We start from the raw sequence: 16,325 nt of genomic DNA, 5'->3' as shown, positions 1-16,325 counted from the left end.
GTGCCTCAATCATCTTCTTTGAGATTTTCTTGTTGACACAAACAGATTAGGCTGTTTTGGCCCTAACAGAGATAACTTAAAGAATTATGTTAGAAATTGCAGCTCATGTAATTCCCAAGAGTTCTTTGGAAATTTTCACTCAAATAATATTCTTTGAATCAGGCCATGGCATCAAATTATAAGTTATTATTTCGGCATAAAGCTTTATCTTCTATTATACAAAGAGACAGATCTGCTCTGAAGCTCTAAAGGAATGCTCATGTAACTAAGATGCTCAAGCTGGAAACTCCTGTACATTCTGCATTTCTAATAAACTTACTTAATTCAAACATATTCCTTTAGGAACATGGCCTATTATCACACACTTTCAGACACAACCAACATGGCATCTACATAAGGAAATAGTCTACTGTATTAATTGGGAGAATTTTAGCTGCTTTAATGAATAACAAATTTTCAGTAGCTCCATTCTACTGAGGTTTATTTCTCACTCAAGCAGCAATGGAATGTGGGTGTTTCTGGGCTGTGGAAAACTTTCTTCCGCGCTGTGATATAGAGACCTCTTTCCCACTTGCAGTCAGTCTTCAGGTTTGTAGAGTCCCCTGCTTCCAACCAGTAGCCAGGGGGAAAAGTACAGAGAAAGCACACCAAAAACTTAACCCCTTTAGACTGGAGGCACACACATCACTTCTGTTCTCATTTCTGGTCGTAATGAAGGGGAAATGCAAATTCCTGGCTGGGTAGTTACTTTCCAGAGTGACTCTGTGATATGAAGGAAAAGCATGGATGTTGACAGCTATCTTTGCTCCACCCAATGTATCAATTAATCTTAGAAGGCTTGTGTTTAGAGCTGTCCTTTAGAGCTCAGGTCACTATGTGTCTTTATTAAGTGACCACCCACATATGAACTTTTACCAACTTCATTAAAGCATAAACTGAATTTTTGGCTGTGTCCTGTCCCAAGCTTGATGGTAGTATTCCTCCATTTATGACTTGCATTTCTCCCATTACACTCATTACTAAAATACAAAAGCATGCCAGAAGCAAAGTGGTTATCAGATAAAGCAGTCCTGGATGAACTTTTATAAAAATTTCTTCCTCAGCAGATTTTTTACCCTTTTTGAATACTAACTCAAAGTACCTGTTTGATAATGGAAAGAACAGCACTCTCCTTGACAATAAGAGAATGCTTCCTTTTTTGACTTTGGTTTCCTTCATTGCAAAATGAAGAGCTTAGATGGAATGACCTCCAGGTTCTCTTTATGCTCTAAAATTGCTGAAGAGTTTGATGGAAGTCTATCATATTGCTTATACGTTCTGTTGTCATTGTTGTTAGGTCACTAAGTTGTGTCCAACTTTTGGTGACCCCATGGGCTGCAGTGTGCCAGGCTCCTGTGCCCTTCACTGTCTCCTGGCATTTGCTCAGATTCATGTCCATTAAGTCAGTGATGCCATCCAACCATCTGATCCTTTGTTGCCCTCTTCTCCTTCTGCCCTCAACTTTCCCAGGTTCTGGGTCTTTTCCAATGAGTTGGCTCTTCCCATCAGGTGACCAAAGTATTGGAGCTTCAGCTTCAGCATCAGTCCTTCCAATGAACAGTCAGGGTTGATTTCCTTTAGGGTTGATTGATTTTATCTTCTTGCAGTCCGTAGGACTCCTAAGCATCTTCTCTAGCACCACAATTCAAAAGCATTAACTCTTTAGCACTCAGCCTTCTGTATGGTCCAACTCTCACATCTGTATATGACTACTGGAAAAAAACATAGCTTTGACTATATGACCTTTGTCAGCAAGGTGATGTCTCTGCTTTCTAATACACTGTTTAGGTTTGTCATAAGCTTTCCTTTCAAGGAGAAAGAATCTTTTCATTTCATGGCTGCAGTCATCCTCCACAGTGATGTGGGAGCCCTAGAACATAAAATTTGTCACTACTTCCACTTTTACTCTTTGTTTTTGCCATGAAGTGATGGACCTGGATGCCATAATCTTAGTTTTTTGAATGTTGAATTTTAAGCCTGCTTTTTCACTCTCTTTCACTCTCATCAAGAGGCTCATCAATTCCTCTTCACTTTCTGCCACTAGATTAGCATCATCTGCATATCTGAAGTTGTTATTTCTCCCTGCAGTCTTGATTCCAGCTTGTGATTCATTCAGCCCAGCATCCTGCTCTCCTGTCCAGCTGTCATTCACACTGAGGTGTTTTGCACACTGACTCTGCTCATGTCTGACTCTGTTGGCCAGTGTGAACTATAAAGTACTTCCTAGCCCCTAGGAACGCTGTTGTAGAGTTTCAGATCATGAAGCATCCTTTCCTGTTACCATTTTAATATCTGGAATCTGGCCTATATTCTCAAATTCACAGTCAGTTTCCCAAAGCTCTATGTCTGAGATTATGATAACTGAACTACTTAACCCTTTAAACATATTCCCCCAGCAGATATCATTTTTTTTTATCTCTGAATCTAACTTAATGCCCATGAACGTGATCCATTTGATGAGACCATCTGTTTTTTTTCCCTTCTGCCAAAGACACTCTGCATATTTTGGCAGCTTCCCTAAGTGTACTAATAACTCATGCCAAGTACAGTTGGAACGCTTCATGAGTCCAGACTCAGAAAGCAACTGAATCAAGCAGTGTTCATCTTAAAATGATGGCTGATTTGTGGTGAGTCAAGAAACACTGGACTATATATCTTAAGGTCTGGAAGAGCAGAAGGATAAGCTAATGTGATAATTATCCTCGAATGACACTGAAAAGGCTACTTAAGTTATAAATAGTGGCATTTATGGATTTTATTCTCAGAGGTCAATGCCTCAATTTTTGGATTTATAACCTCTATCCATGTAAGTACCACTGTGATCCTTTTTGTACACATAACACTGTGCACACAGAGACACAGTTGACTGGTTCTGAAGAGAGTGTCTGACTCAGGCTGGCTCAAGCTCAGCTCTTCCAGGAGGTAGGTGGATGTAGAACCCAGATGGTGTCTTTACGGTAACCAGCTTGGGTGTTAGAGGTCATCATAAGTTTCTCATATGGATTGGAAAATGAAAGTAGCATTCTTTTTAGGGGAGGGAGGGAAAGAGAAAGAGGGAGAGAGAGAAAGATGGATGTGGAAGAAGGGAGGGGCAGAGAGGGAAAGGGAGGGATGGAGAGAAATGGATAGAAGGAAAAATAGGAACAGAAATGGTAAGAGAAAAACTGAGTTCTGATAGCATTTGTGATTCTGGTTTTTCACTGGTTCAGATGTATTTTTCTTCTCAAATTCCATGAACTATCAAACAATTTCAAAAATTAACCAGGCCCTTTTTGCATAAGCAAGCCTTATTACTTGCAAATTAAATATTAATGTTTATGTACGAGGGAAAAAATTAGCTTTTTTTCAGTCAACACGAGGGAGGTTTGACTCAAATATTAATTGTGGCAAAAGAATTCAGATTAAAAATAAAATTTCAATCATTTGGAGGTTTGTTCTTTTTTTAGGAATGGTTATTCAAACAATGACAATTTTCATAATTTACCTGTTATCTAAATGGTACATATTTTCCATGTATTTAGATTCTGGACAGTGAATCATGAAAAATATTTTCATCTTTAAACTGGACTTTGGGTATGTTATTGGATAAGAGATTGGTATGCGTTTGATTTTTTTTCTGTTTTAATATAAACTAATGTCAAACTTTCTTAAAAAGAATCTTAGAAGTCTTATGAGTTACTTTTACTCAAAAGACTTGTTATAGTTTTCACTTTGTATGCCAGAAAAACCCACGACAAAATTCACAATGAAATGCAAGAATTTTATGAGAAATGAGCTTAAAATAAAGTTTAGTGATTGCTTATGCCTTTATTAAATTTTTCTTCTGTTTTTTTTTTCTTCCATTAAATTTGCCTTATTTTAAACTGTAGATTCCTTTTAAGGGAACATGACCTTTCCCAGATGTGTTAACTCAGGATCTCTTTCATCCAGGTGGTAGTACAAGGCAATGAATGGTCTCTACTTTTAAGATGAAGCTTTGTGTTGGAACTCAGTTATTGAAATGAATTAGCCATGGATTTACATGTATTCCCCATCCCAGTCCCCCCTCCCACCTCCCTCTCCACCCGATCCCTCTGGGTCTTCCCAGTGCACCAGGCCCGAGCACTTGTCTCGTGTACCCATCCTGGGCTGGTGATCTGTTTCACCCTAGATAATATACATGGTTCAATGCTGTTCTCTTGAAACATCCCACCCTCACCTTCTCCCAGAGTCCACAAGTCTGTTCTATACATCTGAGTCTCTTTTTCTGTTTTGCATATAGGGTTATCGTTACCATCTTTCTAAAGTCCATATATATGTGTTAGTATACTGTAATGGTCTTTATCTTTCTGGCTTACTTCACTCTGTATAATGGGCTCCAGTTTCATCCATCTCATTAGAACTGATTCAAATGAATTCTTTTTAATGGCTGAGTAATATTCCATGGTGTATATGTACCACAGCTTCCTCATCCATTCGTCTGCTGATGGGCATCTGGGTTGCTTCCATGTCCTGGCTATTATAAACAGTGCTGCGATGAACATTGGGGTGCACGTGTCTCTTTCAGATCTGGTTTCCTCGGTGTGTATGCCCAGAAGTGGGATTGCTGGGTCATATGGCAGTTCTATTTCCAGCTTTTTAAGAAATCTCCACACTGTTTTCCATAGTGGCTGTACTAATTTGCATTCCCACCAACAGTGTAAGAGGGTTCCCTTTTCTCCACACCCTCTCCAGCATTTATTGCTTGTAGACTTTTGGATAGCAGCCATCCTGACTGGGGTATAATGGTACCTCATTGTGGTTTTGATTTGCATTTCTCTGATAATGAGTGATGTTGAGCATCTTTTCATGTGTTTGTTAGCCATCTGTATGTCTTCCTTGGAGAAATGTCTGTTGAGTTCTTTGGCCCATTTTTTGATTGGGTCATTTATTTTTCTGGAGTAGAGCTGGAGGAGTTGCTTGTATATTTTTGAGATTAATCCTTTGTCTGTTGCTTTGTTTGCTATCATTTTCTCCCAATCTGAGGGCTGTCTTTTCACCTTGCTTATAGTTTCCTTTGTTGTGCAAAAGCTTTTAAGTTTCATTAGGTCCCATTTGCTTATTTTTGCTTTTATTTCTAAAATTCTGGGAGGTGGGTCATAGAGGATCCTGCTGTGATTTATGTCGGAGAGTGTTTTGCCTATGTTCTCCTCTAGGAGTTTGATAGTTTCTGGTCTTACATTTAGATCTTTAATCCATTTTGAGTTTATTTTTGTGTATGGTGTTAAAAAGTGTTCTAGTTTCATTCTTTTACAGGTGGTTGACCAGTTTTCCCAGCACCACTTGTTAAAGAGGTTATCTTTTTTCCATTGTATATCCTTGCCTCCTTTGTCGAAGATAAGGTGACCATAGGTTCGTGGATTTATCTCTGGGCTTTCTATTCTGTTCCATTGATCTATATTTCTGTCTTTGTGCCAGTACCATACTGTCTTGATGACTGTGGCTTTGTAGTAGAGTCTGAAGTCAGGCAGATTGATTCCTCCAGTTCCATTCTTCTTTCTCAGGATTACTTTGGCTATTCGAGGTTTTTTGTATTTCCATACAAATTGTGAAATTATTTGTTCTAGTTCTGTGAAAAATACCGTTGGTAGTTTGATAGGGATTGCATTGAATCTATAGATTGCTTTGGGTAGTATAGCCATTTTGACAATATTGATTCTTCCAATCCATGAACACGGTATATTTCTCCATCTGTTTGTGTCCTCTTTGATTTCTTTCATCAGTGTTTTATAGTTTTCTATGTATAGGTCTTTTGCTTCTTTAGGTAGATATACTCCTAAGTATTTTATTCTTTTTGTTGCAATGGTGAATGGTATTGTTTCCTTAATTTCTCTTTCTGTTTTCTCATTGTTAGTGTATAGGAATGCAAGAGATTTCTGTGTGTTAATTTTATATCCTGCAACTTTACTGTATTCATTGATTAGCTCTAGTAATTTTCTGGTAGAGTCTTTAGGGTTTTCTATGTAGAGGATCATGTCATCTGCAAACAGAGAGAGTTTCACTTCTTCTTTTCCTATCTGGATTCCTTTAACTTCTTTTTCTTCCCTGATTGCTGTGGCCAACACTTCCAAAACTATGTTGAATAGTAGTGGTGAGAGTGGGCACCCTTGTCTTGTTCCTGATTTCAGGGGAAATGCTTTCAATTTTTCACCATTGAGGGTGATGCTTGCTGTGGGTTTGTCATATATAGCTTTTATTATGTTGAGGTATGTTCCTTCTATTCCTGCTTTCTGGAGAGTTTTAATCATAAATGGATGTTGAATTTTGTCAAAGGCTTTTTCTGCATCTATTGAGATAATCATATGGTTTTTATCTTTCAATTTGTTAATGTGGTGTACTACATTGATTGATTTGCAGATATTAAAGAATCCTTGCATTCCTGGGATAAAGCCCACTTGGTCATGATGAATGATTTTTTTAATATGTTGTTGGATTCTGTTTGCTAGAATTTTGTTAAGGATTTTTGCATCTATGTTCAGTGATAGAGGAACTTAAGAAACTACTATTTATTTATTTTTGGGTATATCATTTAACCTCTTCAAATTTCATTTTGCTCATCTGCAATATATATGATGGTAGTAAAATCTGACATGAAAGGTGGTTGCAGAATTAAAGACAAGGACACAAAACACTAGGTACACAGTAGGCAATAAGTAAACAGTTTCAATTATTAGTCACTATTATCTTCAACCAGACTAGGAATTCTCTTTGGCTCCCACAAAAGTTTTCATAAGTGAATCGATTCATTCCATTCTTAATATCCAAGATATTTCACTCCTTCAGTGAAAATAGAAGAAACTTTTTTCTCCTTCTGCAAATATTTACATCAAATCAGTGATTTGCATTAGGAGTGATCGTCTTTTCGTGTGTATCTATCACTCTGAGAGCAGAGGACAGAGAGATGGAGCCTTTCCTTTTGAAAGTTGTACCACTAAAAAGGCTTCATCAAAAGCTCCTATCTTCTGGTTTCCTGTAGAGATTTGCTGAAAGTCACCCAAATACTTGCTTTTCTTCTAAAAACATCCTCTGTCAGCAGGGCTGAATTCTTTGATTTATTATCTGTCTTGACTTTCTATTACTACATATATATTAATAAGGAAGTATCTTAGTCCATTCTGGCTGCCATAACAGAGCAGCATACACTGAATGGCTTAAACAACTGCCAATTATTTTTCACAGTTTTGGAGACTAGAAGTCCAAGATCAATGCTCCAGCAGATGTGGTCTCTCCTGGTTCAGACACAGTGCATTTTCCCTCTGCCCTCACATGGTGAAAGAGGAGGGGAACTCTGTGGGGGCTCATGGTGGTGGCAGGTTAGTCTTTGAGACCTATCCGACTCTTTGAGACCCCTTGGATGGTACACCACCAGGCCCCTCTGCCCATGAGAATTCCTAGGCAAGAATACTGCAGTGGTTTGCCATTTCTTTCTCCAGAGGATCTTCCTCAGGGATTGAACATGGGTCTCCGGTACTGCAGGCAGACTCTTTACCAACTGAGCCACAGAGGAAACCCATGGTGTCTCATATAAGGGCATTAATTCCATTCATGACAGCTCCACCCTCAAGATCTGGTCACCTCCTGAAGGCACATCTCCTAATACTATCATCTTGGGGGTTAGTGTTGCAACATATGAATTTTGAGGGGACATAACATTCAGTGTATATACTAGGAAAGAAATATGATAGAACTACATAGTATTTTTCCCCTCTCAAAAAACGAAAGATATAAAAACATCATATTTTCATTTGATCAATCAGAAAGTAGAAAAACCACACATGCAATTTTAAAGGAGACTTTTCTATTCTTTTCTTTTCCTTACCAAAAAAAAAAAGCTGTTTAAAAAGAAAGTACATTCTAAATTGATGAATGAAAATAACCTTTGAATGATGGATTAGAAAATGCATTGAATTCATTCCATAAAAAAAAAATAGTCTCATGGTAGAAAATAAATTTGCTCAATACCAAGGTTTTCAATTATTATCAAATAAAACATTTGAGTCATGTCTTTCACTATTAAAGTCAAAGTAGGCATTGGTGTCCTGTTGTGATTCATAGTGAGTTTAGCAGATTCATGATGGCTGGCTTTATTCAAACTTATGATCGAGCATTCAAAAACAATTTTGAAGACAAATTTTCTATTTCATATTACAAATAAGTACAGACAAATCATCATGAATTTTAAAGGCTCAAGCATTCATTTTAAATATCCATTCTGCACATTTTAATTTTATTATTCATTGGAGACTTAACCCTTATTTTGCTCACAAAGAGTGTGCCAGTCTACAACAATGACAGGCAAGGAGCAAGCATTCAAAATTATTTATTTTTACATTAGAAATGTATATTGTGATATTCAGCATTTGACAACATCTCCACAGAGTGTATCAGTTGGTTTAGTTACGATATTTACTTGCTTACTTCACTAAGTTCTAACCAAGAGGGCAGTGAACAAAAGGTAGATGCAACCAAGAGAAGGAGAGAATAAATAGGCTTGTATATTATTTCCCAAATAATATATACCAGTGATCAAGTGTTATAAAACATTTATTTTCTCTATTCATTTAATGCATAAAATATTATAACAGGTGATTGCTTATGGGACTTCTTTAAAACTCATCTCAACTAAGTTGCATGATTGTAGAATATTTATACTACTCATTTCATCCTCATATTCCCTACCAACCTGCATTCCTACATTACTGCACTTTCCCTTTCTTTCTTCTTGGTTTCTCTGGCTCACATAACATGATATTGTGTTTCATTTCATTTATAAAAAGGCTTTTCTCCCCAACAACTTAAAGATCTTGTAGATATCAGCATGCTACATTAAACAAAACCAATAGTTGACTTATTGTAAGTCAGTAATGTGTTATAACAATGAAGAGGCATGAAAAAGATAAAGTATTTAAAATGCAATTTTATGGTATTATGAGAGCTCTTCAAATGCATATTCACATGGCCATTTTACCCTTTGCCCCACTGCTTGGAGGGCTGGGGCATTGAAAAAGAAAGCAAAAAGCATCAGAGATGAATGCATGTGGTTTCCAGGGGGCAGGCACTTCATAGAGGCATTGTCCTTGGAAGTTAATCATTCTTATCAAAAACATAAGGAAGGGGTAAATTATTCCACCTGGTATAAGACAGCAGGGGTACAATCATGATGTTATGGTCATAGTAAAGAAGGAGGGTGGATCTAGAGAAACTGCATTGCTTGGTGACCAGAGCCGTAGTTGCTAACTTTTATAGGCCTTCTATCACCCAATCACTATAACAGAGTCCGTCCCACCATGAGAGTAGCCTGTTTTTGCTTTTTAAAGAATGATCAGTGTTTGTGTTAATCTGGCCTGCAATCAAGGAGTTCACTGCCCAGAAGTTAGGCAAACTCTTCATGGCCCAGGCTCTTCAAGAATACAACAACTAAGAAGAGGTCGTTTCCAGAAAAGGATGTTAACATAGATTCTTGAGATCGCACTGGGGCAACTCTCAGAAGAAGCACATTTGAATATTGGCAAGTCTTTCTAGCAATTAATAAAATAAAAATAGACAAAAAAAAAAAAAGAATGATCAGTATAATAGTATATTTATGCAATTTTTGTTAATACCTCAATAATGGCTAAGTAAATTCTATCATACTTCATGCACTATTACCACTTCACTCAAAAGAAAATCATGCAGGATAAGTCACATTGTTCGTCAATCTCTTACTACATTTGGAATCCATCCAGAAAAACCCAGGGGGAAGTTCAAGTCAGCCCACAGTTAATCTGCAGAAAATCCACCCCAAGTGACTTTCTCCCACCCCATCACTTCAGGTTCCACAACTGGAGAATCACTGTCAAGAGATATATTGGGTTCTCAGGACTGAATATCCTAAACTCCACTTTGGCCAGGGCAACTGATCAAACAAGTGAACTCTTGAGAAAGATTTCAATGGGATCATGTGAAACATTAACTCCATGTGGGAAGTGGGTACTATTACAGATGGATGCAGTGCCCCAAAAGGGAAGTGTGAAAGATTAAAAGAGTAACATAAGTTTTCCTAATAGAGACAGATAGATAAAGCAGGCAGACTAATAGTATTAACATAGCAGTAACTGTAACAGCAGTAACTGTTAAAGTGGGAAGCCCCAGACATTAGGAATCTGAAGCTTGTAAGGGCACAGAGTGTCTGTGAACTTCCTTTAGTCAGGATGTTTTCAGAAACCCTATGGAAAGAAGACAGCTGGTCGACTGAACCTGAGGTGACCAGAATAAGGACAAAGACTATCTCTCTTGCTCAGGACAGTTTTTATGAACCTTCAGAATGTGTAACAGGCAGTTCCATTAGAGTGATGTTTATGAGTTTAAGTTTGAATTTAGTTTTAGTTAGACTATACGTGAAGGACTTCCCCGGTGGCTCAGATGGTAAAGCATCTGCCTACAATGCAGGAGACCCAGGTTCGATCCCTGGGTCGGGAAGATCCTCTGGAGAAGGCAATGGCACCCCACTCCAGTACTCTTGCCTGGAAAATCCCATGGACGGAGGAGTCTGGTAGGCTGCAGTCTATGGGGTCGCAAAGAGTCAGACACTACTGAGTGACTGCACTTAGTCTATACATGTCTCCACAGTGTTGATTTTTTTTTTCTTATCTATGTCTTTGTCAAATGATACTTCAAAGATCTGCATTTAGGGGCTCCCTGGTGGCCCAGTGGTTAAGAATCGGCCTTGCAATGCCAGGGACACCAGATGGATCCCTGGTCCTAGATCCCACATGCAGCAGGGTTACTAAGTCCGTGAGCCACAACTACTGATCCTGTGAGCTCTAGAGCCTGTGCTCTGCAACGAGAGAAGCCACTACAATGAGAAGCCCACACACTGCAACTAAAGAGTAACCCCACCATGCTGTAACTGGAGAAAACCCTCCTGTAACAACAAAGAAAGCTGCACCTGTTGGGGGGGTGGCAGTGCAGCTCCCCCCAACAAAAATCTGCACGTATGAATTAGAACAGGGATCCTCAACCTCAGGGATCTAATGCTTGATGATCTGAAGTAGAAATGATGTAATAATAACAGAAATAAAGTATGCAATAGGTGTAATGCACTTGAATCATCCTGAAACTATCACCCGCTCCCCTGTTTTATGAAGAAATTTTCTTCCACAAAACAGGTCCCTGGTGCCAAAAAGTTGGGGACCGCTGAGTTAGAAGATAAAAAAAAAATGGAACTTAGATGCATTTGACATGGTAATAATCTAGGGACTAGGGCAAGTCCACTCTAACTGAATTTTCAGATGCCTTCATGGGCACCTGTTATGACTGGAATAGGGAGTTTGGTGGGGGGGCACAGGCCTTAATATGCTGCCTGTCGTATGCTGCTAGAGACACATGCATGCAGAGAAGCTTTATCACTCTATTTTTTCCTGCACAATTTTGTATTATTTCAGGGGAGAACAACAGTACACACACAAACATACACACACAAACACACACACACATGAATCTGTCTATGTCCCTTCTCATTTAAAGCATTTCTTCTCCCTTTTCCTTTGTGGTTCTCTTCATCAGGGAAGAAAATCATGCAGGATAAAGTCACATTGTCAAGTTCTTCCTACATTTGGAATCCATCCAGAAAACCCAGGGGGAAGTTCAAGTCAGCCCACAGTTAATCTGCAGAAAATCCACCCCATGTGACTTTCCCCTAACCCACCACTGCTGATCTTTTCATGTATTCTTTATAAAGAATCCATCGAACTTTAATTAATATGAAAAATTCAGGTTTTCATCTGATTGAAATGTGACTGACATCATGCTGCTACTGAGAGTGGAACAAGGTACAAACATGACAAAAATAAAACGTGAAACCTGATGCCTGCCACAGCTTTCTCTTCTCACTGCCGAGCCATCTCTGCCATTTCCATGAGGCATGAGAGACAGACAGCAGCAGCATTTTCCAGGAATCTTGAGTCCATGTCTACAAACAGGGACACACTTGAAAGATGTCTATATTCAAGAAAGAACATAATTCATTATCCGTCAGATGAATCAGCCATCTTTAGTTCCAGAAGTCCAAGTTAAAAATGATCCAGTTCTAGATACATGATTCCAAACAGGCCGATGGGTGAAAGGAAGGGAAAAGTCTTTTGGAGTGAAAACACACAGGTACTTACATCTGTTTGCTGTTTGCCCATGTACATCGCTCTTCTCATAGTCAGTTGCTCAGAGAGGCACAGATGTACTCTCGGGAGGGAACTATGCGGCACAAGGTGTCCCGCTCTCAGCTCTTAGCCATTAACATCCTGCTTGCCCTGCCCAGGGCGCCCTCATGCTTATGCATTCTGCTCACACATGTGTGTAACACATGTGCCCTGATGTCAATCACACACTGCCTTTACAAAGACTGATGATCCTACATCCTGCTTTCTCCACGGAACATGAGCTACTGTCGTGGCAATACATAAAGGCTTAAAAAGTGACTTCAAAAGCAAAATTAACACATCTTTCATGTCAGTAAAATAACTTTGGCATTGTGCTTCAAAAATTTATAGCTGTCAGTTAAAAAATGATCAAACCCCTCCTTTTGTCTGCTATTACGACATGTGTGGTTTGCCCCCTTCCTCGCCATGTCTTCTCATAAGATGGTCAGGCTCAAGCAACTCCTGGCCAAGAAACAGAAGCAGAATCGTTCCATTTCCCCATGGATCTGAATGAAAACTGATAATAAAATCAAGTACAACTCCAAAGGAGACACTGGAGAAGAACCAAGGTGGCTTCCCAAGGAATTCATGCTATACCAGGTCATTAGTATATTACCACGTCAAACTGAAAAGAGCCACCATTATCTGGACAGTTGGACACATTTTGTTGAGAAAATAATTACTTTTTCTTTGTTTTTATGTCTCTTTGCTAATAGATTGGTTCAGTAATAGCTACATGAGATGTTTTTTTGAAAATAGAACATTATTTATTTATTTTTTAATTAATTAATTTATTTATTTTTTCCATTTATTTTTATTAGTTGGAGGCTAATTACTTTACAACATTGCAGTGGTTTTTGTCATACATTGAAATGAATTAGCCATGGATTTACATGTATTCCCCATCCCGGTCCCCCCTCCCACCTCCCTCTTCACCCAATCCCTCTGGGTCTTCCCAGTGCACCAGGCCCAAGCACTTGTCTCATGTACCCAACCTGGGCTGGTGATCTGATTCACCCTAGATGATGAAAATAGAACATTTAAAATATGGACTTTGTTCTAATTTGGCCTGTTGGTTTTGGTCAAATAGTTTTATGGACAGTAAATTCTATTTCCAAATACTGCATGTTGGGAACAGCATAGGTAATGTTATATAATTAACATAATTCTATAATTACAGTGACAAAGGAAGCAAGACTATACAATAGGGAAAAGAGAACGTCTTCAATAAATGGTGCTTGGAAAATTGGACAACTAAATTCAAAAGAATAAAACTGGACTACTTTCTCACACCATAAACAAAGATGAAATGGATTAAAGACTTGAACACCTGAAACCCTAAAACTCCTAGAAGAAAGCATAGGCAGTACACTGTTGACACTGGTCTTAGCCATATGTTTTTGGATAAGTCTCTTCAGGCAAGGTAAAGAAAAGCAAAAATAAACATATTGTCCCATAAACTAAGTACAACAGAGGAAACTATCAATAAAATGAAAAGGCTAACTACTAAATTGGAGAAGATATTTGCAAACAATATATCAGATATGGGGCTAATATCTAAGATGCACAACGAATTCACACAGCTAAATATAAAAAACAACTTCATAGAAGAAATGAGCAGAGGGTCTGAATAGATATTTATCCAAAGAAAACATACAGATGGCCAATGGACACATGAAAAAATGCTAAACATCACTAATTATAAGAGAAACTCAAAAACCACAATGAGATACCAACTCAAACCTGTCAGAATGGATATCATCAAAAAGAACAAGTAACATGTGTTGGAGAGGATATAGAGAAAAGGACGCTCCCGTGCACTGTTGGTGAGATTGTAAATTGGTGCAGTAACTATGGAAAACAGTATGAATGATCCTATAAAATTAAAAACAGCACTACCAAATGGCCCAGTAAGTCCATTCTTAGGATACTGTACCAAAGAAAACAAAAATACGAATTCAAAAAGACACATTTACCCCTATGTTCACTATGGCATTATTCACAATAGCCAAGATATGGATGCAAATTAAGTGTCCACTGAGAGATGAATGGATAAAGAAGATGTGGTATGTAGAATATTACACAGCTATTGAAAAGGGTGATTTCATGGCATCTGCAAAATCATGTATCGACCTAGAGCATATTATGCTAAAGTGAAACAAGACAGACAGAGAAAGACATACAGTATAATTTTGCTTATATGTAGAATCTAAGAAACCAAAAAAATAATAAACAAAATGAAGCAGAAACAGAGTATTAGATACAAAGATAAAACAGGTGGTTGCCAAATGAGAGGAATGAGGAAAATAGTTGAGGGGGGTCAAGAGGTACAAAATTTCAGTTTCAAAATCAAGGAGTCACAGTGATGAAATATACGGAGTGTGGAATAGAGTCAAAAGTAATAAAAAAATGATTCTAGATCACTTGAGGGGCTTCCTTGGTTGTGCTAGTGGTAAAGAGTATTCCTGCCAAAGTAGGAGATGTAAGAGAAGTGAGTTCAATCCCTGGGTCAGGAAAATTCCCTATAGGAGGAAATGGTACCCCACTTCAGTATTCTTGCTTGGAAAATTCCTTGGGCAGAGGTGGGCGGGGGACACAAAGACTTGGACACAACTGAGTGACTGAACACACACAGAGATTAATTTTAAACTTCTGAGAGGGTGACTCATAAATATATTTGAAATTTTGGTCAGTTTATTTGAAGCTTGAAGCCTCTCAACTTATGTTCAGGTCAATATCAGTTTTTTCCCTTTTCCTTGTAAACTTTGAATAGCAAATGAAGGGTACTTTTCCATAAATGTACACACACATGCAAACATGTATACACATGTTTTTGTATACACACTTAGTTGCTAAGTCATCTCTGACTCTTTGTGACCCCATGGATTATAGCATACCAGGCTTCGCTGTCCTTAACTGTCTCCCAGAGTTTGCTCAAACTCATGTCCATTGAGTCAGTGATACCATCCAACCATCTCATCTTCTGTCACTCCTAGTCCTTCTGGCCTCAGTCTTTCCCAGCATCAGGGTCTTTTCCAATGAGTCGGCTCTTCACAGCAGGTCGCCAAAGTATTGGAATTTCAGCTTCAGCATCAGTCCTTCCAATGAATATTAAGGACTGATTTGCTTTAGGATGGACTGGTGGGATCTACTTACAGCCCGAGGGACTCTCAAGAGTCTTCTCCAACACCACAGTTCAAAAGCATCAATTCTTCAGTGCTCAGGTTTCTTTATAGTCCAACTCTCACATCCATACATGACTACTGGAAAAACCATAGTTTTGACTATATGGAACTTTGTCAGCAAAGTGATGCCTCTGCTTTTTAATATGCTGTCTAGATTGCCATAGTTTTTTTCCAAGCACCATGTTTACACATGTAAAAATTTTCTAATATCTGTAGTATAAATAAGTGGCATTGAAGTCATTTGATCTTTATGTAACCTTCTTTAAAGAAATATATGCCAGAGATGGAATTGAACGAGGGTTGATGTTCATCTTTATTGATTAGCTGGAGTTTTGAGTTAAAAAGGTACACAGTGCTTCTGCCCATTTCCCAGATACTTTTTATACATGTTTTGGTAAATTCTGTAGACATTTACATGCATTTGCTTCAACTTTGTGCTTCTTTCAAAACATTCCAGACCTGCAAGAACACGGGGATGGTTTGGGAAGCTTGGCTGGCAGACAGTTCTTGAATCTTTGGCATTTCTGCACATCTCACATGGGGAAGCACTATCTGTCTTTGTTCTGGCATACTTGTCTGTTCATGGATGTCTGTATGGTGGGTGAACAGCCATGGGAAACAGAGGCGAAGTTTCTCTCCAGAGCAAAGGGCAGGCCCATTTATTGTCTAGTATAATACAGGTCAGGCAGACTTATTGCCTGCTATAAAAGTTTTGAGTTCTCTGAACTCAGGTTTCCCCCCATAATACAAAGCACCACATGTGCAGTTGTTATCTGGCTCTTTTTGCATTGTCCCATGGGAATTAGGGCACCAGGAAATGACACAGGAAATGGTGATGCTCTAACTTTGCTGTTAAAATAATATAATTTCCTTTGTTTCTGATCCAGGAATCTTGTGTCTTATGCCAATG

The 16,325-nt window shown here is 38.5% G+C and overlaps 1 non-coding gene and 1 pseudogene across 1 annotated transcript; both read left to right on the top strand.

The window, feature by feature from the left end:
* The first annotated feature begins 10,443 nt into the window (after window positions 1-10,443).
* On the top strand, window positions 10,444-10,516 carry TRNAC-ACA (transfer RNA cysteine (anticodon ACA)). Its single transcript has one exon. It is a non-coding gene; the product is annotated as a tRNA-Cys (tRNA).
* A 1,097-nt stretch (window positions 10,517-11,613) lies between these two features.
* Window positions 11,614-12,967, top strand: LOC139036473 (large ribosomal subunit protein eL39-like; annotated as a pseudogene).
* Window positions 12,968-16,325: the final 3,358 nt, after the last annotated feature.

This window comes from Odocoileus virginianus, chromosome 9 (genome assembly GCF_023699985.2).
Source record: "Odocoileus virginianus isolate 20LAN1187 ecotype Illinois chromosome 9, Ovbor_1.2, whole genome shotgun sequence".
In the NCBI taxonomy this organism is placed as follows: domain Eukaryota; kingdom Metazoa; phylum Chordata; class Mammalia; order Artiodactyla; family Cervidae; genus Odocoileus; species Odocoileus virginianus.
Note: the sequence above shows the minus strand (reverse complement) of the source record. Positions and strands in the feature narration are given on the sequence as shown.